Source organism: Podarcis filfolensis (assembly GCF_964270895.1).
Source record: "Podarcis filfolensis genome assembly, chromosome: 4".
NCBI lineage: Eukaryota > Metazoa > Chordata > Lepidosauria > Squamata > Lacertidae > Podarcis > Podarcis filfolensis.
The window spans coordinates 26,286,852-26,307,087 of NC_139607.1; the positions used below are offsets into that span (position 1 = coordinate 26,286,852).

The window sequence follows — 20,236 nt, forward strand, 5'->3', positions numbered from 1 at the left end:
TTTATTATTTATAAAGAAAGTAAGCTGGCACTTCTCCCAGGTTCCTGTGACATTTATTTAAAGAACAAAAATAAATCAGACAACAGTAAAAGATGCAACACCGATCCCTTGAGCTTAGCACATAAATTCCAGAGCTGCTGTGGGGGCTCCTTCTCTAGCTGAGTTGAAATAGAAAATGTTTCCCAATAGGAATAACAGGCGTCTTAAGCATGCTTCTGCGAAATTATGGATGACTACGTTGCGATCATCACAAAATACTACTAACCAGGAAGAAAAGAAAGAAAGAAAGAAAGAAAGAAAGAAAGAAAGAAAGAAAGAAAGGGGTCAATCTCTAGAAATGTGAGACTATTCTGATCTTCCTACAGTAATCCAACATAACAATTACCTAATGAGCCCTGTCAGCTGAAACATGCAAGGACTTTTGCTTGTGCAATGGGGCTCTCCCCTCAGTTTCTCCACCTGCAATCCCTATGCCCCTCAAAATTGGCTGTGAGGGATCAGGGGAACCCCCCAGAATAGTGCATGGACGGAAGAGAGGGGGAACTTTCCTGTCTGGCAAACTCAACTGCTTGCAGAGACAGAATGTTTGTCATAGAGCAACACTGAACTCCACCCATAAGCACTGTGGGAGCACACAGGGGTGGCAGCTCCTGATGGCCGAGCCCTTTTGGACCCCCTGAATATTTTTAGGGTGGAGCCTCCCCCCCCCCATGTCCAAAAAGCACAGAGGCAAAACACAGAGCCAAGCAGTGGCTGGCTCCTTCTTTTTCTCTTCCTGCTGTGGAGGGGAAGGAGGGTCGAAGGGGCCTCCTGCTGGGGGCAGTGCCAAGAGGTGGCAGAAGAGGCTAGCCACCAGCCATTTAAGCTGTGCAGCCCCACCCCAGCTCTTCCCAACGTCCTGATGTCAAGCGTGACATCGCAAGCACAACATCCCCCCACACACACAATCATCCTCACAAGCTGGTGCCTCTGAGAGCAGAACAGCCTTAGACTGGAATTATAAAAATCCATGAGGAATATATGATGGACCAAACTAAAACAGGTAAACATCATTTTATCCTATGGATTGTTTGCACACACAGCCTTCCTTCGCTTCCTCTTGGGGTATATTTTAGAGAGCAACTAAAGAGAGCAGTTCAGCTTGAGAAAAAGCTCTCATCCCACCTTCAAAACGAAAGTGCTAAGCTCAAGGAATTAAGAATTGCATCTTCTGCATTTATTTGATGGAACTGTAACCAGCTTGTTAACTTATCTTTCAGCTCCTCATATGTTCTCATCTTCCATCCACTTTCTGATCTTATCAGTAGGTCTTCATAGGTCAGCCTAACTCCTTCCATATTTACTTTTTTAATTATTAAAATATCAGTTGGTGATAACCACCAAGGTGTTTTCCATTCTAGGAGTTTTTTATTTCTCTCCCACACTTCATATAGAGCCCCTCTAATAATATGACTTGAAAACCCTTTGTGTACCTTTTCTTTGTTTTGCCATAAATAGGCGTGCCAGCCGTACCTATTGTCGAACCCCTCTAGGTCTAATAAATCTGTATTTTCCAGATTAATCCAATCTTTGATCCAACAAAGGCAGGCGGCCTCGAAATATAATTTCAGATTAGGTACCGAGAATCCCCCTCTCTCTTTCCGATCTGTAAGAAGTTTAAATCTAATTCTCGGCCTTTTCCCTTGCCATATAAATTTCGAAAGAGTTTTTTGCCAATCCATAAACATTTTAGAGCCTCTGATCACTGGGATATTTTGAAACAGAAATAACATTCTTGGAAGTAAATTCATTTTTATTGCTGCCATCCTTCCCGTCCACGAAAGCTTCACTCTATTCCACGTATCTAGGTCTTTTTTAATCTCCTTCCATGTTGTAAGATAATTATCTTGAATCAAATTTATGTTTTTTGTAGTTAACCAAATTCCCAGATACTTTATTTTTTTTGACACCTTAATTCCATTTTGTATCTCCAATTTTTCACTTTCCTCCTTTCCCAAATTTTTGATCATCATCTTTGTCTTTAATTTATTTAATTTGAAACCAGATACCTTACCAAATTCTTCCAACAGCTCCAAGGCCTTACCAACACTTTTTTGCGGATTTTCCAGGGATAACATCAAATCATCCGCATACGCTTTTAGTTTATATTCTTTTGTTCCTACTTTAATCCCTCGGATCTCTGGTGTTGCTCTTATTTTATTTGTAATTACCTCTAGTACCATAATAAATAGAAGCGGGGATAGAGGGCATCCCTGTCTTGTTCCTTTTTCAATTTTAAATGAGTTTGTTAGGTTATTATTTATAATCAATTTTGCAGATTGTTTCGAATATATTGCTTTTATTCCTTCCATAAACTCGCCCTCCACCCCTGCTTTCTCCATGCTCTTCAACAGGAACTGCCATGAGACATTATCGAATGCCTTTTCGGCATCGATAAAAATCAGCACCGCGGGTATTTCATTCTTACATTCCAGGTATTCAATAATATTTATGGTGTGTCTTACATTATCCTTGAGTAACCTATTTGGAAGGAATCCTGCCTGATCCTTATGTATTAGATTTACTAGACATTTTTTAAGTCTGCTTGCCATCACCTCCGCAAAAATTTTATAATCATTATTTAAAAGTGATATGGGTCTATAGTTTTTAACGTTCAGTTTATCCGTGTCTGGTTTAGGGATCATCGTAATGTGAGCCTCTTTCCATGTCTCTGGTGCTCTTCCTCCTCTTAATATGTTGTTCATGATGTCACGCAGCACTGGCGTTAATTGGTTTCCCAATACTTTATAATATTTGGCTGACAATCCGTCCGGTCCCGGAGCCTTCCCTGGTTTCATCTTCCTTATCGCATCTTGAATCTCTTCTGCTTTTATGGGATTATTTAATTGAATTCTTTCTTCCTCTGTTATGGTCTTCCCGCTGTAGTCTTCTAAATATTTTTCTATACGGGTTATTTCTTCTTCTTCTTTTTTGTACAACTTCTCGTAGAATTTGAGGAATTTTTCCTTTATTTCTTTTGGATCTTCTATCAATTGCTCCTCTATTTTTATCTTGTTTATTACGTTTTGTTTTTGCCTTCTTCGTAATTGCCAAGCTAGTAATTTACCCGTTTTGTTAGCTGACTCAAAGTATTTTTGTTTCATTGATTTGATTTTCCATTCAATTTCTTGACTTGTTAGCATTGAGTACTGAGATTGTAACATTTTTATTATTTGCATATTTTGTTCATCCTTCGGGTTTGTTGTCAATTTTTTCTCACATTCTCTTAGCTGGTTAAGAATTTCCTCCTTCTTTTGTTCTCTTACTTTCCTCCTGTAACTGTTTTGCTGTATAAAAAACCCTCTTAAGACCGCTTTACTGGCGTCCCAAACTATGTCCATACTTGTTTCTTTATTGAGATTCAAGCTGAAATAGTCCTTTAAGGTGGTTTTAGCTTTTTCTACCACCTCTTCGTTCTCCAATAGGTATTCATTCATTCTCCATCTGAACCCGCCCTGTGATTTGCCTTTTATTTCTAAAGTTACCGAGTTATGATCAGAGAGAGTTCTAGGTTGAATTTCGCACTTTATAGTTCTTAATGTAAGATCCCTTGAGACCCAGATTTGATCGATTCTACCCCAGCTCTTGTGTGACTCTGAGAAGAAGGTGAATTGCTTTTCTATTGCATGTTTGTGTCTCCAAATGTCTATCAAGTCTAAGTTTTCCTCCAAATTATTGAAGGATCTAGGCAGTTTCCCTTGTTTACTTTTTTTCTTTCCTGATTGTCTATCTAGTTCTGGTTTTGGCACTCCATTGAAATCCCCCACTAATATCGTCTTGTTACATTCTAACTCCAATAAGATTTGTTCCAATTTCTTAAAGAATTCTGGTTTATTCAGGTTTGGGGCATATATGTTTATCACATTGAGTTTTTCACCCTGGAAGTTAATTTGTACTCCCAAAATCCTTCCTTCGTCATCTTTACAAATCACTTTGGGTTCCCATTTTTCTTTCACATATATCACTACCCCTCTTTTCTTTTCGGCTATGCAATTTATGAACTCAACTCCCAACTTTTTGTGTATCAGGATGTGTTTATGCTTTTTAATCACGTGTGTCTCTTGTAGGCAGATTAGGTCAAAATTCTTTCTTTTCAACACATTTACAATTTTATTCTTTTTGGTTTTTTCATTCAAACCATTCACATTCCATGACAAAACTTTCAAATTCATTATAATGAGTACTTTCCAATTTACAGGTAACTAATAATTTAAATTCGAGTGGTTTTGTTTTCTCTGTTCTCTTCCTCTTCTTCTTCTTCCTCTTCCTCTACTACCTCTCCCTTTTCTTCTTCCTCTACTCCTTCTTCTCTGCCTTTATCTTCTTGATCTTTTCCTATCTCTTTTTTCTTTCTTCTCTCCTCTGGATCCTCCTTTCTTCCTTCATATCTCTCTTCTACTCTTCCTAGCTCTTTCTCATATCTACGCAAAAATTTCTTCACTTCTTGAGTCTCGGCAATCCTAAATCTTTTATCTTTATAAAAAAAGGAAATCCCTTCAGGGAACTCCCATCTATATTGTATACTATTCTTTTTTAAAACGTTTGCCAACTGTTTATAGTCTTCCCTTTTGCGCAGTAGTCTGGTTGGTATCTCTTTAAAGATGATGATTGGTCTGCCATCAATAATTAATTTTTTTTGATAGCTTATTTTCAATATCAAATTTTTCATCTCTATTGAGTTAAAGATAACTAAACAGTCTCCTGCGACTTTTTTTGATTTTGCCTGTTTGGTCTTTGTTTTAATTCTGAAAGCGTTTTCCACCGTGTATGCAACCTCTTCTTCCTTCAATTCTAACCATTTCGCTAGTTCTTTGGTCATTTTTTCTTTAATATTTTCGTTTATTTCTTCTCCCACTCCCCTAAATTTCAAATTTAACTGTTTTTGTTTCATTTCGATCATCGCTAAATTATCCAGAACTTGATGTTGATTTCTATTTAATTCTCCTATCTCATCCTTTATCCTATCTGTCTCCTTTCTTTGTTCTTTCACTTCTTTCTGTATTTTTTTATTTGTTTCTTCCAAAATTTTTGACCGGACTGTCAAGTCTTTAATTTTACTTGACAGTTCTCCTACTGCACCCTCTATTTTCTTATCTATCAACTCATGCATCTCTCCTAGTTTTTTTTCCATATGTATTTCACTCTGCTTGAACTCCTCTTTTATTTTTAACCATAAAATATCTAGGTCCTTAATCTCTTCTTGTCGGGATGCTCTCCTTTCCGATGATGTTCCTCCTATCTTTTTTCCATTTTTCCCCGACATTTTCTCCTTCTCTAGTTTTTTAATTAAAAAACTCTTGCAGTGTTTATTCTCTCCCCTAGGGGGCGCACAATCTAAACCCAATCCAATTAATTATCAAACACTATATCCAAAAGCACTTTCTTAAACACCCAGATCACAAATTTTTACCATTTAGGGTTTTCAATCACTTTGGGTTCCAACAAGTATGTTAATACTGCAAAATAAGCTTAAGTAAATCCCAACTTAGTCCCAGATATCAATTAGTTTCCCAGACTGAGGACCTAGTTAGAAAACTTCCCGTCTATAAATTCCCAATTTAAGTAGAATCTAACATAACCTCACAACTAATACAACTAATACAAAAGTCCAAATTATTTCAATAATAAACTTGTTAGGATAGAAGATAAAAAAGTAGGGATGAACGAGAAGAAATCCAAATTTCAGATAGAAATAATTGAAGGTAAATCCAAATTATTATCTAAAATGTATAACATTTTATTAGAATGGGACACCAAAGATGAGGAAATAAAAGAGGTTATGACAAGATGGGCAATGGATCTGGGATATAATATAGAATATGATAAGTGGCTGAAATTATGGACTAATGGAATGAAATTCTCGGCATGTGTCACACTTAGGGAAAATTTAGAAAAGATGATGTATAGGTGGTACATCACACCGGCAAAGTTAGCGAAAATGTATAAAACAGGAAATAAGAACTGCTGGAAGTGTAAAATCAAAGAAGGTAATTTTTTCCATATGTGGTGGACATGCGACGAAATGAAGAAATATTGGGAACTTATCTATAATGAGTTAAAAAAAATATTTAAATATACATTTCCCAAAAGACCAGAGGCCTTCTTACTAGGTATAATTGGGGACGAAATCAGAAAAGAAGATAAGACATTATTCCAGTATGCCACAGCTGCCGCTAGAATATTAATCGCCCAAAATTGGAAAAACCCAAATACCCCAGCAATTAGAGATTGGCAAACAAAATTATTCGAATTTGTTGAACTAGCAAAAATGACACAAAAAATTAGAAACCAAAAAAATACAAAGTTCATTAACGATTGGAATAAATTTATGATATATATTGAAGGGAATTATAGAAACCTAAAAACTATAGCAGGTTCAATATAGATCCTATGATGTGTAAACCAGTAATAATTATTAGCTGCAGGAGAATGAAATTATTTATACTAAGAAGCCTGAAATCGGGAGGGATGGAGGTCAATAGGCGTGTAGGGGACTGATTTAAGCATTTGAAGATATGAAGATCTAAGTGTGAAGATAAAGAACTGTAATGGAATCTGATGTTATTCTTATGTTATGACTGGACATCTATGTACTTATTTTCTGTCTTTTTTCTTTGTGTAATTGTTGATTTGGTTTTTATTTTGGTTATTTAAACGAAACACAATAAAAAGAAATTAAAAAAAAAAGAGAATTGCATCTTCTGCTGTTGTCGGCTTCATTTTTGCACTGTTTTCTTGTTACTGTTCTTATAATAAATCTAATATAATAAAAGAAAAAACAAATCAGGGGGTTGGACTAGATGACCCTCAGTGTCCCTTCCAACTCTATGATAGCACCATGAAATAATAAGAACCATAACAGAACAGCAGAAATGCCATAGAAAACTATATAGTTTTTTTAAAAACTAGAACATCTCATAACTAGAGCACCTTGATGTAAATGGCAACTCCTTCATAAGCTGGCATTGTCAGGAGCTACAGGTGGTATACAGGCCATTTGGCCATGTGTGGCAGAGAGAGAAAACATTTTCCTTTATATTTCAATTATTATCTGCCAAGCCCTCCAGCATATGCTCAGCTGGAATTTATCAGGCTTGGTAGAGGCTCTTGTTGAGCTGTGTCCCCAAGGTGATTCACCAGCCACATGAGTTCCTGAAGGGAGAGTGACCCAGTTTCACACGATGCTGTGTAATCCTTGCATTTTATAAAATGGCTTATAAATGGACATTGTAACTCCAGCATCCAAAAGGATACTGGTCCTGTGACCTTTATTATGGAAGGAAGTAGCCAAGTTGACTCTTGGACAAAAAAGTTTCACATAAACAATATAAAGAAATATTATTTAATACGTCTGTCACTTTGCCTGTTTTTATAGCCCAGCCACCCTGCTAAGCACAGATGTAACCAGTTGCCATGATGCATCTGCTTGAATGCAGGTTATACCAAATTCCTATAGAACAGGGATGGGAAGAGAGATGGGAAGAGCAGAAGGAGGAGGCAAGGAGGGGTGTTGTACTCTTCACTTTGCTCCTCTCTGAAGCCACTTCTCCCCAAGTCACCCTCCCACTTCTCCCAGGGAGCGTGACTTCCATAACTCAGGTGGCTATAAAGAATGGCTAGGGAGAAGACATTCAGTGGGGAAGCACTGGCTGAGAAAAATTCGAGTAGCCCCTCCTGCTTGCCTCTTTGGCACACATACCAAATCCTCCAACATTTCTCCATATTTAAAAACAAAACAAAACATTAAAAAAAACCTTCCCTATACAGGGCTGCCTTCAGATGTCTTCTAAAAGGTTGTAAAGTTACTTATCCACTTGGCTTGAGGGTTGCATCACCCTACCCTCCAACATTTATCCGATGAAAATAGGGACGTCCCATGGGAAAGCAGGACATTCTGGGATCGAATCAGAAACCGGAATGGCTTCTGTAAATCCAGGACTGTCCCTAGAAAATAGGGAGACTTGGAGGATCTGACATACACATACCTCTTATGTGCATTTGGCAACAACTGGAGGGGCCATAGCCCAGTGGCAAAGCATTCACTTTGCATCCAGAAGGGTCAAAGTTCGAGTCCCAGGTAGGGCTGGAAAAGACCCTGGCCTAAAACCTCGGGCAGCCTCCGTCTGTGAGTGCTAGATAATGAAATCTAGAGGAAGCACTGGTCTGACCTGAACTGTAGTTTTTTAAGAGTTCTGGGAATTGTAGGTCTGTGAGGGAGACACTGCAGTTCCCCGGGTGAGATTTAAATGTACAGTGTGGATCTGCCTTCAGTATAAGGCAGTTTCAGATATTCCTAACAACCAGTTTTTATATCTGTCTGTCTGTCTGTCTATCATCTATCTATCATCTATCTGTCTATCTATCTATCTTTCTATCTATCTATCTATCTATCCTCAGACACTGAAGTTTCGTGGGTAGGAATATCACATCCTTCAAAGTATCTCTTAAAATATTTCACACAAATCTCCTTCTGTCTATCGATATTTTCATGTCCTAAGCAATTACACTTGGCAAAACACTCATACATTTCAAGCAAGGCTCTGACCTGCATTCTAAGGTATTGATTTAACTTGAAGTATAACAATATGGAATCAAGCAGACCCCATAGAAATTATGCAGATTATATGTGTTCGTGTGTTTATTTTTACTTATTTGCACATGTCTCTTAAGATTTTTCAAAGTAATTTGTTGTTGTTGTTATTACATTTCTATCCTGTCCTTTGACCCAAAAGGAACCCAGGGCAGCACCTTGTTGGTTGTATCCTTTACTATTCTAGGTCCTATTAATCAGAATTTAACCCTACTTAGGGTTTGTTTTTACAAAAGAGAGATTTGCGGCATGACAGCGTTAAAACTTGGTTTTAGAATGGGGAGCGGGGGTGGGAATTGATACTTGTGAGCATACACAAAGAGGGAAATGTTTAATTTAAAGAAGGGAGAGACAACATATTCGTCCTGTAGCAAGATCCTCTTAGGAATGGGGGAGAAGTGCAATTCAATCAGCATTTCAAGGTGTATCCACCTGCACTTTTTAAAACAGTATGCACACCAAAGCTTAGCCACCTTCGAAATTTGTAATTCCCTGAATTTTGTAGTCTAGTTCATCAGCCAAGTAATGTGTACAAAGATGCATATACTAGTATAAAGTGTGCATAAAATGCACATATTTGTGAAAATAACACGCAAAAGTGCCTTATATTAGGTAAAACTGCATGCAGAAATTAGGAGAAATTTGCACTAAAATGCTGGTACATTTTTGCAAGGGCTAAGAGAAATATATGACGCACTAATGTGAAAATGGGAAGAAACTGAGACACACCAAAATCAACAGATTTGTCCATCCCTAGAGCCCCCTAAGCTAAACCACCTGGGGGCTGGACTCTCCTGCCCATGATGCTACTCCTTGCCCCCACACATTCAGATCACATTTCTCCCATCAGAGAGTGGCAGTGGCCAGGCAAAATGCAAGACCCCTGAGACATCCGTTTTGGGCTGACATCCTTCTCAATAAAACCTCAGGTAGAAGGCACAGGAAACTAAAAGATTGTCTCAACCCTCTTCATGCCCAACCAATCACTGCATCTGTAGGTGCCATACCATTTGGAGGTTCATTCTGCATGATGTTGGAACAGGTGTTTAGTGTGGTGGCATCCATCCTTTGGAATTTGCTCATGTCACTTATCCTACAAGCACCATCTGCTTTTTTTGGGGGGGGGTCTTCTAAATATATTCCACTTTCAACATGCTTTCAAAATGAAGATCATTATCCCAATTGGTATACGTACAGTATTGGATCTGAACTGATTTTATGTATACATGTACTATTTTTGTTATATTGTTTAATTTATGTACAGTGGTACCTCAGGTTAAGTACTTAATTCGTTCCGGAGGTCTGTTCTTAACCTAAAACTGTTCTTAACCTGAAGCTAATTGGGCCTCCTGCTGCCGCTGCACTGCCGGAGCACGATTTCTGTTCTCATCCTGAAGCAAAGTTCTTAACCTGAGGTAATATTTCTGGGTTAGCAGAGTCTGTAACCTGAAGTGTATGTAACCTGAAGCATATGTAACCCGAGGTACTACTGTAATTGTTTTAAGTTTGTGTGTGTGTGTATGAGAGAGAGATGGCGCCCGCCCTGTCGAACGCCCTCCCATCAGATGTCAAAGAGATAAACAACTACCTGACATTTAGAAGACATCTGAAGGCAGCCCTGTTCAGGGAAGTTTGACAGTTTTGATGTATTTTTAATCTTTGTTGGAAGTCGCCCAGAGTGGCTGGGGAAACCCAGCCAGATGGGCGGGGTACAAATAAATTATTATTATTATTATTATTATTATTATTATTATTATTATTATACCGTTCATAAAGGAATTCAGTAAATAATAAAACCAGAGAGGAGCCAAGGGCTCCCAATTGCCTAGCATTGCTGACTTTTTTCATGCTCACCCTGCCAAACTCACTTATTTTTCCATTCATTTCATTGAAGTCCCACTTAGCTACCCCATGGCTATCCCACTTAGCAAGGAAAGATGGCTATGACCTGATCTAAAGGGTCCTTCAAATTACCATTTTTCCCCATCATGAAGTGAACCCGCAACACCACTGGGCAGGAGACAGACTGGGTCTTGAGAAGAGTCCTATATTTATATTCAGAAACTAGAGTGAGTTTGAGATATGGTGTTGTATGCTCTGTACATACAATGGACCAAATTTCACAAGACTAGAAGTCACATGGCTTGAGAGCTGGTACGCATGACTAACACCATCTGCCCAGGGGACACTGCCTTCCTTGGACACTCACAATTTGTGAAACCTAGACCTGGTTGTTTGGGGAGGCACTACTCCCCCTGGCCAGTGTGTTTCTTGTGTGGCAACAACAGCAGCAATGAGGAGAGGCCATTTTGCATCAATGTTTTGCCAGCAAGCACAGCCTCCTTTGCCAAAGGTTCTGAAAGCCAGAAGGTGCTGATACTATTTGCCTTACCAGGCCTAAAAGGTTTAAGGAAGTGTGTAGTAGAGATTTTATTAAGTTTTAGATAGTTTTATTATGTAATTTAAACACTCTGAGAACTTCTTGAAAAGCGGATAAATAATGATTTAAAAAAATCACCTTGTGGAGAATAAAGCCCTCTACTTAACCAAATGAATGCAGCAAAAATACCTCCAATATAGCAAAATGGCACAAATTTCTCCATACTTCACTGATCCAATTATCAAATTAGCCTTCTCCCATAATAGTCCCTGTCATGGAATTTACTTTTTATGAACTGCAGAAACCCATACCTATTTTTTTGAATTTTGTACTGCATTCTTCACTTTGAAATGAGAGAATCACAGACAGATTTCAAAATTCAAACTGTGTGGTTGGGACCTATAGAAATCACTTTACCTATCCTGAAGGGTTTGCATTATGATTAGTTGGTTTGACAAATTCTGGGATATTAACTGCCCCCAAAAGAGATTGTAAGGCTCTATGACTGGGTCAGCGACCTTTCACCTTTAAAACTTAGGTTGCCACAGCAACTAAAATCAGCCTCATTAACTGGATAAACTAGTGACAAATATAAACGGTTGTTCTGCAGCTAATTAATCTTTTGAATTGTAGACCCAGTCCATTTACACCCATGTATAGGATCCCATTCATGGGAGACTTTTTCTTAATGCAAAAAAAGACAAAGCTTTATGTCAAAAAATATGCTGTTTTGTGTCAATTTTTACACTGGTTTTTAAAAAATAATAATTAAACACCAATTTGCATTACTCAGCATTGTAGCAAGGAATGGCGTTCCTCAAGGTGAATTCAGCATGATAATCACGCAGCCTCCTTTTTAATGCACTGTTTGTTTATTTTATTCCCACCCAAATGATAAATAATAATAATAAATTCGAGTCCTCCTTTTGTTTAGAGAAATTCATTTCCTTGATTGGAGGGCCAAAATGAAAGATTTATGGATGCCTGTTTCTCATTGGGAAGAAGGAAAGCGATCTGTTTGCAGGAGTTATATTTTCAGGCACTTTGCTGAGGCACCCCAACCCCCCTCGGTTCCTGACTGTAAAATAAGAAAACTATTACCCAGCTGGGGTAACAATAGGCTCCCACAGTGCTTTTCTGCTCAGACCGCAGCTGCCAGTGAAAGTGGAAACTACAACAGCAGGATAACATTCTTTTCTTACAGCCTGTTTCTATGGACAAGGAGCCCTCCCACTGACTCAGTGTATTTTCTATGCAAAACTGCAGAAGAAGTGACATTTTAAAAGTTTTGACCTTTGTTGTGTGTATGTGTGTGTGTTTTAATAAAAAAAAGGAGGTTTCTCTCTTGCGCTTTCTTCCCCCCCCCCCTTTGCACGAACCAATGTATACATTTTGCAACCTGACAGCATGTCTGTTAAGAGTAGCAATAGTCATTACTGTAATAATGAAATGTTTCAAAATTTGAAAATTTTGTGCAGATAACCTTTGTCTGGGAAACAGTCGCAATGTGGAAGGTGGCTCTACTTCTGTGATTGTTGCGGGGAAAACAGACGAAGGGGACAGACATCAAAAGAGCCTTGGAGAACAGCACTGCTCCTAGTGCTTATGGCGTTCCTTTGTGATTCTTAATACAACTGTCTAAAGCAAAAACATAGATGATCACTGAATATTTTGGAATATATTCAGGGAGTGCGAGTTCCCAAAATCTGATGGCATGAGTTCTAGTGTTGCTGCTTTAAAAAGAAAGAAAGAAAAAGCCAAAGCTGTTGGTAACATTTGTTTGAAATTTGCAAATAAATGTTTGTGTTGTGCTGTTTTCTTCCAACTCTGGAACAAGTGGTAGTCCCTGGGGTGGCAGAAACTGGAAAGAAAAGAAATCAGGCCAGATTGGCAGTAGGATATGGCAGTTCTGCATCTTCCAGCATGTTATTGTCTTTTTTCTGACCAACTGCCTAGAATATAGCTTATTAAAGATCCCATAGCCAGTGGAAATTTTTGCAGAAGCTCATCATGACAGCCCCATGATATCCCATAGTAATACCTCACATAAGGGAGCAGTGGTGATCCATTATATATACCGCCTAAAGAGCAGCAGTACATAGAATAATACCCAGTTTATTAGGCTCAGCTGACAGTAATAGTATATTGAGCTAATAAAGGGTGGAACTAGCATGTAGGAGTTGGGCTGGGAGAACCTGGGACAAAATCTCTGTTCAACCACATGGCATGACTTCAATCTTATGCATAAAGTGATGCTTACTTCCGCTAGCCTTCAGTCAACTTGTAAAAGACAATAAGCAAAATATCTTCAACCACCCGAAATGCAACCTGTAGCTTTTTGTTAGAAATGCAATCCATTTAAATTGGAAGTCCATCAAAAGAAAGGCGTATCTAGGCTCTGCTGTATTATTATCCCCATTCTCTGACTTCCTCCATGCTAATCCATCACAAACAATAGCAAAACTTGAAACAGTACACAATATTGTACTGTTGGTGGGTTACATTTTGCAACCCACCCTGGACTTTTTGGTGAAGGGTGGGTAAGAAAATAACAGCAAAATCGTCATCGCTGAAAGCCTCCTTGTCACATTCAATTGCGAGAGGAAGGCAAGTTGGTTACGTAATTGCTCCTGCTCTGAAAAAAATCCTGGAGATGCGCTACCTCCCCCACCCCAGTTCCCAGTTCTTTCTCCACTATACAACTGCCCATAGCTGTGGCATGAAGCAATTATAATGGGACAATCCCATAAGCCACGGCATCATCAAGTGCTATAGGGTATTTGCCCTTTACACAGCTGCTACATGCTGGGTCAACATTTTCATGGAGTTGTGCACCAGCAGCAGTCATATTCAGCTCAGACCTCACAATCATATGTGAAACTAGGATTTTATTTTTATTTTTTTGCCTCAGTGTGCGCCACCATTACACTTGCTTACACTGAATCACATTTGCTGCTTCAATCCCCTTTCACCTTGTTTGGAGAGATTTCTTTATCTATTTTGGAGCTCCTCACAATCCCTTGTTGTTCTTACTACCCTAAACAATTTGGTGCTATCAGCAAACTTTGTCACCTCACTGCACACCTCACTGCACACCCAGGTTATGAACACAACCCAATACTGATCCTTGAAAGACCCTATTTCTTTCATCCCTCCATTGTGAGAACTGTCCGTTTCTTCCTACTTTCCAGTTTACCAGTACTTTCTTCCTTTAACCAGTTACTGACCCATAAGAAGATCTGTCCTCTTATCTCATTACTGGTAAGCTTACCCAGAATTCTTTGGTGAGGGACTTTATCAAAAGCTTTCTGAAAGTCTAAGTACACAGTGTGTACTGGATCACCCCGATCCACGTGCTTACTGACACTCTCAAACAACTCTGAAAGTTAGTTAGACAAGACCTACCCATGCTGAAACCATGATGGTACTTCTCCAGCAGGACTTATATATGTTTGACAATTCTAATTTTAATAATGCTTTCCACCACTTGTCTCAGAGTAGATGTTAAACAACCAACCTCTAATTTCCCAGATCCTCCCTGGATTCCTTTTTTTTTTTAAGGGTTCTATTTATGGTTCTCATATATGGGGGCTGAACTTACAAACAAGTACTATATCTTTGCTAGAAGATCAGTAAATTAAATTCTTTTAAACTCTTCACTGAATACCACCAGACCGAGTGACTTTGTACCGCAGTTCCTCAGACTACCTTCCTGAAAAAGTTATTTCATCTTCCATGATGAAATATGTATATAATTCGTTCAGTCTCATTGCAATTACCTTACTCCCTTGCCTCCTTTTTACCATCTCCCTAGCCAGTTTTCTGCTCCTAATGTATTTAAATATTTTTATTAGCTTTAATGTTTATAGCGACATGTTCTGTAAATTCTTTTTCTGCATTCCTTATTGCCAGTTTGCATTTCTTTGGCCAAAGTCTGTGCTCCTTTTGGTTGTCGTCATTTGGAAAAGACTTCCATTTTTGAAGCTGTGCCTTTGAGAGCTTCCTTGATGCAGCTCATGAACTATGCTGGCATTCTCTTGGCCCTAATGGTACCTTTCCTGATCTGCAGTATACATCCTACCTGAGTTTCTATTGTTGTTACTCCCAAGCATTTGGGAGTGACTGGGGGGAAAGTATATCCATTCTGAGTTCTCAATGTAACACAGCATCCAAGAGCTTGTCTGGCCATAATATACCACTGTCCAGGGTGGACACAGCTCCTCGGTCTACACAACTATTGAAAATATGTGTGTGTGTTATTTTCATAAAATGTTTGAGCAATTAATTGAGTAGAGCAACCTTGTCCAACCTTGTGCCCTCCGGATTTGTGGGACTACAACTCCCATCATTCCTAACAATTGACCATGCTGCCTGGGGCTGATGGAAGTTGGCATTCAACAACATGTGGGGGAGCACCAGGTTGGGTAAGACTGAACCTAGGCATGGAATTTAGCAGAGCAAAGGTCTTCTGTAACAAATAGCATAACAAATGATACATGCAGAGGATCAGCGACATTTGCACAGCCAATGTACTAAAAAGGGTATTAATTGTCTTAGATTACCCAGGTGAAAAAACACAGCACTCTGACTGATCCAAAAAGTGGGGTACTACATGATCAGGCTACATATGGACTCTAAGCGGCGAACAGGAAACAAGAGCACATCAACTTCTCAGTAAAAAGATGATAAAAGATTCCTAAGAAATAGAAAACAAAAGAGGAAAACAAATAGAACAGAAATCCAAATCTATCAACTCTTAGAGAATAAAACTAATGAACTGTTATTCAATACTTATAGGGAGTAGGCAGAAGTCTAATTTTAACTTTGACCACCTACTCAGGTCTCATAGCAACAACCCCTTGGCTTTCTTTCACAATATTTTAAATGGACTTGCAAAATAGTGAACTTGCTTCCTTTACAGATGCACCTTTGCAAACATAGGTTTGATATTTTTGCTGGGTTGGGGGAGGCACATGCATACATTCTCATTAAGTTCACTGTGCTTGGATCATTATTTTTTCACAAGGGAAGTTCATTTCATAGGTTCATCATACCAGATAGCGACAACAATAAAAATCCTAGTTCACACATATCACATTTTCCGTGGAAGTTATATTTGACAGTGTGATTTTTCTTCAGCAGCACAACCACATATACTGCTAGCAATTAATAAAGCTAAAGGAAGCAAATAAGTAAGTATCCGACGCACAACAGAGTCAAATGGAGGAATGAATGAAAACTGTACCCCAGGAGTGGTTCATTAAATTAGCTCATTTAGAAGTCAGAAGGAGGTGGCATGGAGGTGGCATAATGCTTAAGAAGTTCACCCATAAATATATAATTAAAACCAACAACAAGTTCCTGATATAGCTGAGCTAGTTATATAAGATCTTACAAAAGCTTCACATTCTTTTCTTTTCTTTTCTTTTCTTTTCTTTTCTTTTTTCATTACTTGTTGTTCTTTCTGCTTAAAGTTCGCTCAAGGTCAATAACAGATGAGTGAGTGCTCTTCTAGAAAGATGCAGGTACAAGTGAGACTTTCAACAAAATGCAGCAGTGCGGAGTAGGGCTGGCCAATATTGGTTTTCAACACCGCAATATATCACCAGCTAAACATTGTGATATACTGATATATCATGATGTCTGAAACAAGGATGGAACTAAAACAGTAGGGCTTGGTGATATGTGACTTTGCAATATATCACCAGCTAAACACCTGATGACTTTCTCCCAGCAAATGCCCAGCTTCAGCCTTATTATTATGATGCAAACGCTGTTTTAGGAACCCCTTGTTTGCATCTTAGGCTGCAATCTTATATTCGCATGCCTGAATTCAATGGGACTTACTTTCAAGTAGATATGCATAGCATTGTGCTATTAATGATTGATCCTGCCCTCACTGCCTCCTATCACTTAAGCTGCAATCCTAAATATACTTAGACTGGAGTAAGTTCAACTGAACTCACTAGGGCTTATTTCTGAGCAGACATGTGATAGGACTGGACTCTTCATGCATTTTCCTGCATATTCAGGAGCACCATACACAAAACTAATCGATTGGAAGACTTTTCCATGACAAAAGTCATGATGATTTGTAACTTATAACAAATGTGTCCCACATTTTATCGTTGTCTATCTGCTTTAGAGGTTTCTTAGCTTTGTTTATGTAGTTTCTATCAAATCCAGGATTCAAGGATATAAAGCACAGCCTGCAATCATAGGTACACAGATTCTGCTACTGCAGCTAAAATGAGATTTTAACTCTGGCAAGTGAAGCACAGCTTCTAGACTATTTTAAGAGAGGAACCATACAAACATCAAAAGGTATAATGAGCCTTATGTTTTATTCATATTGGGTGATATTGGGCCTAATCCTGTGGGCCCTTGCTCATGTGAACAATGCTTAAGACTTCAAAAAGTCTGTTTTGTTGTCAAGAGGTTTCCTTCACAATGGAGCCCAGGGTTTGACAAGAATAAGCTGACTACATAGCGCAACATGGCCAATTAAGAAAAACTTGAGATTTTTCTTTCAAATTCCAAGCATATTTGGAGTCAGTTAATAAGGCCCAGAGCTGTGTGTAGCTGTGGGCTCAAACTATTGGACAAGAACTTACTTATAGTTTAGTCCGCAAACTGGAACATGGGGGGGGGGGATTTATTGGCTGAGCAAAACACACTCTTTGGTTTAGCCAGTTCATTGGGAGTGCAAGCTAAGGACAACATTCTCTAGCCCCAACATCTGTTTTCCAAGGATTCAGAAAAGATGTAAAAGGTAGTACTGTAATATCTCCCCGAACACTGAGGCATTTGGATGAAAACTTCAAAAATAAGACACATGTGGTATTTCCCTTTAATACTGAAATATCAGAATGTATATTGGTATTCACTAACAGAAGAGTCTACAGTCACATCCACACCATAGATTTGAAGCACTCTTCTACCACTTTTGTCACTGAGAACCCTAAGAACCGTAGTGCTGACCTCACAGAAGTACAGTTCCCAGCACCATTAACAGGCTACAGTTCCCAGGACTCCCCAGAACCGTTCAAGTGGTATAAGAGGTTTTGTAATGTATGGGATTGTATTCAACTCACTTTTACACATAGTAGACCCATTGAGATGAGTGAACATGACTAAGGTCCACTAATTTTAATAAATCTACTCTGAGTAAAAGTGAGTTTAATACCACCTATGGTGTGGATGATAGATGAATTTCAAGCATGAACTCCATCCATTTCTACTGTACATTTCAAGCAAGAATGCCAGTGTAACATTCTCAAAGGAAAAATGTAAACTACAGTTTGTAAATCACGACAAACCATAGTTAATTACTGCTCTCGCTTTACACACACAAACAAGCAAACAAGCTTAGACTTATGTGTAAACTGGGGACTGCAGTTTGTTTTGTTCAAACGGGCCACAGGTGATAAGCCAAGAAAAGAACCTTGCTTTAACATTGTGTTTTTCAGTGAAGTATAACAGCTGTCTATGCGATGTCAACCTTGAATACTGATATATCAAAATGTATTCTAGAATATGCATTCCAAGTCCTTAGCCCAAGGCTCCATGCCACTTCCAAGAAGGGCAGGAAAACACAACAAAATAAGTAACATGGCTTAAAGATTGAGATATCTCAATAACCATATTCAGGCCCTTTTCAAGAGTTAAGAGTATGGAAAGGGGTGGAGACATGCAAGCATTCCTCCCCACAATGTCCCTACACATGTGGGCTCTTAATTTTGTGGGGTTCTAATTGCACGGAGCCTCCCTCTCCCCCAAGTTAGCTGGAGGTGGTTAGAGGCCCTTTCAGACCTTTGGGCTTCAAGTATGAAGGTTTGAAGGGAGGAGTACGCCCAATAAACAGAGAAGTTGGAATGAGATTGTGCATGTGTGTCCATCCCTTTACACGTTTAATCTTCTCATGATCAGGCTAAATGTCTGAACAGGGCTGATGAGTCCTGGTATGTACTTCTTCATCAGTACAACACCTTGATCTCTGTAACCATTCTCAAAGGAGAGATGAAAAATGCAGAAGATATTTGCCTAGGTCCAGCAGTGCCCACCTGAAAGCCGAAGACCTTCTTCATGAGCAGAAGGACGTTTTCCAATTTGGTGTGAGATCTTTGCCTGAGAAAAGCACAAGTTACGGCCTACCACCTTTCCAAATAGAAGCCAAAAGCAGCCCACCAGCCATGTTTGACAACCTGCCAGGAACTCCTGGTTTTGCTGCCTGCCTGGACTGCAGAATGGGGGACAAGGGTCCCAAGCACAGAAGAGGGGGAAAATGCACCACTAATGGACTGCACTCAGTTGGGTAACTAGCTGTATACAGTCATGCCTTACTGCATTTAAAATTTCAGCTTTTTCAGGATATTGTGCTTATGGTGTAGCATGTATTCATGTTGTACTCCAGTAAGAGTTTCCTCAATATGTTGCATTAATTCTGCCGAAATGCCTTACTGTTTGTGGAGGGCCGTGCAGTGTTGCTTGTATCTAGCATCTGAAACCAGCAGAATTTGGATAATGGTTCCACAATAAATCTAAAGTGTGATTGTCTTTACAGCCAATGTTGTTTGATGTATTCAACAGTTATCTTTTGAGCTGCTTTTTCTTATAAACCTGGTGTGTGCATTGTCCATATTTCAACCACAGTAATATGCTATAAAAATAATTTGAGTAGAATCACAGTATTCCATTCTAAGTAGTTCGCATGCAACCCCAGCCACAAATGTAGAGACGTTTTAGCTGCTTACACAAAACATCAGCTTTATTATAGCTATCAATCTGAGCAAATAACCTACTTTGTTAATATTGCAAGCAGTTTCCCCTGCTCCCTTTATTATTCACATGGTTGCACCGTAAGTATGGGTCGAAGAAGATCCTTGCACACCCCACATTCTCTTGCAAATGCAGCCTTCCCCACAAAAACCCTGAATGAAAGCACCAATCACTCATTTATCCCTTGCAGCTGTAAACCTAGCTCTGGTTTAAGATTCAGAAATCGATTTTTGTGCACATGCCCCCCAAAATCATTCTTGTTTCTGCATTCCGGTGGTTAGTACCACATGCTTCCTAGCTTGTTTGTTTTTAATTGGAAATCATCTCACTTCAAGAAGAGCCGCAACAAACTCTTCTTTTCATGTGGGTAATGCGACTGTGCGCAAGAATCTATTTGCATATTATTTTGCCTTTCACAAAATGGTACAGCCACAGGACTTCATTATGAT

At 39.0% G+C, this 20,236-nt stretch overlaps 2 long non-coding RNA genes across 11 annotated transcripts in view; one reads left to right on the forward strand and one right to left on the reverse strand.

The window, feature by feature from the left end:
• Nucleotides 1–20,236, reverse strand: part of LOC310761282 — a 364,443-nt gene that overhangs the window by 272,652 nt on the left and 71,555 nt on the right. The gene's annotated exons all lie outside the window — the stretch shown is intronic.
• On the forward strand, nucleotides 941–12,834 carry LOC310761733. The gene is made up of 2 exons (XR_014547696.1): nucleotides 941–1,042; nucleotides 12,488–12,834. It is a non-coding gene; the product is annotated as an uncharacterized lncRNA (long non-coding RNA).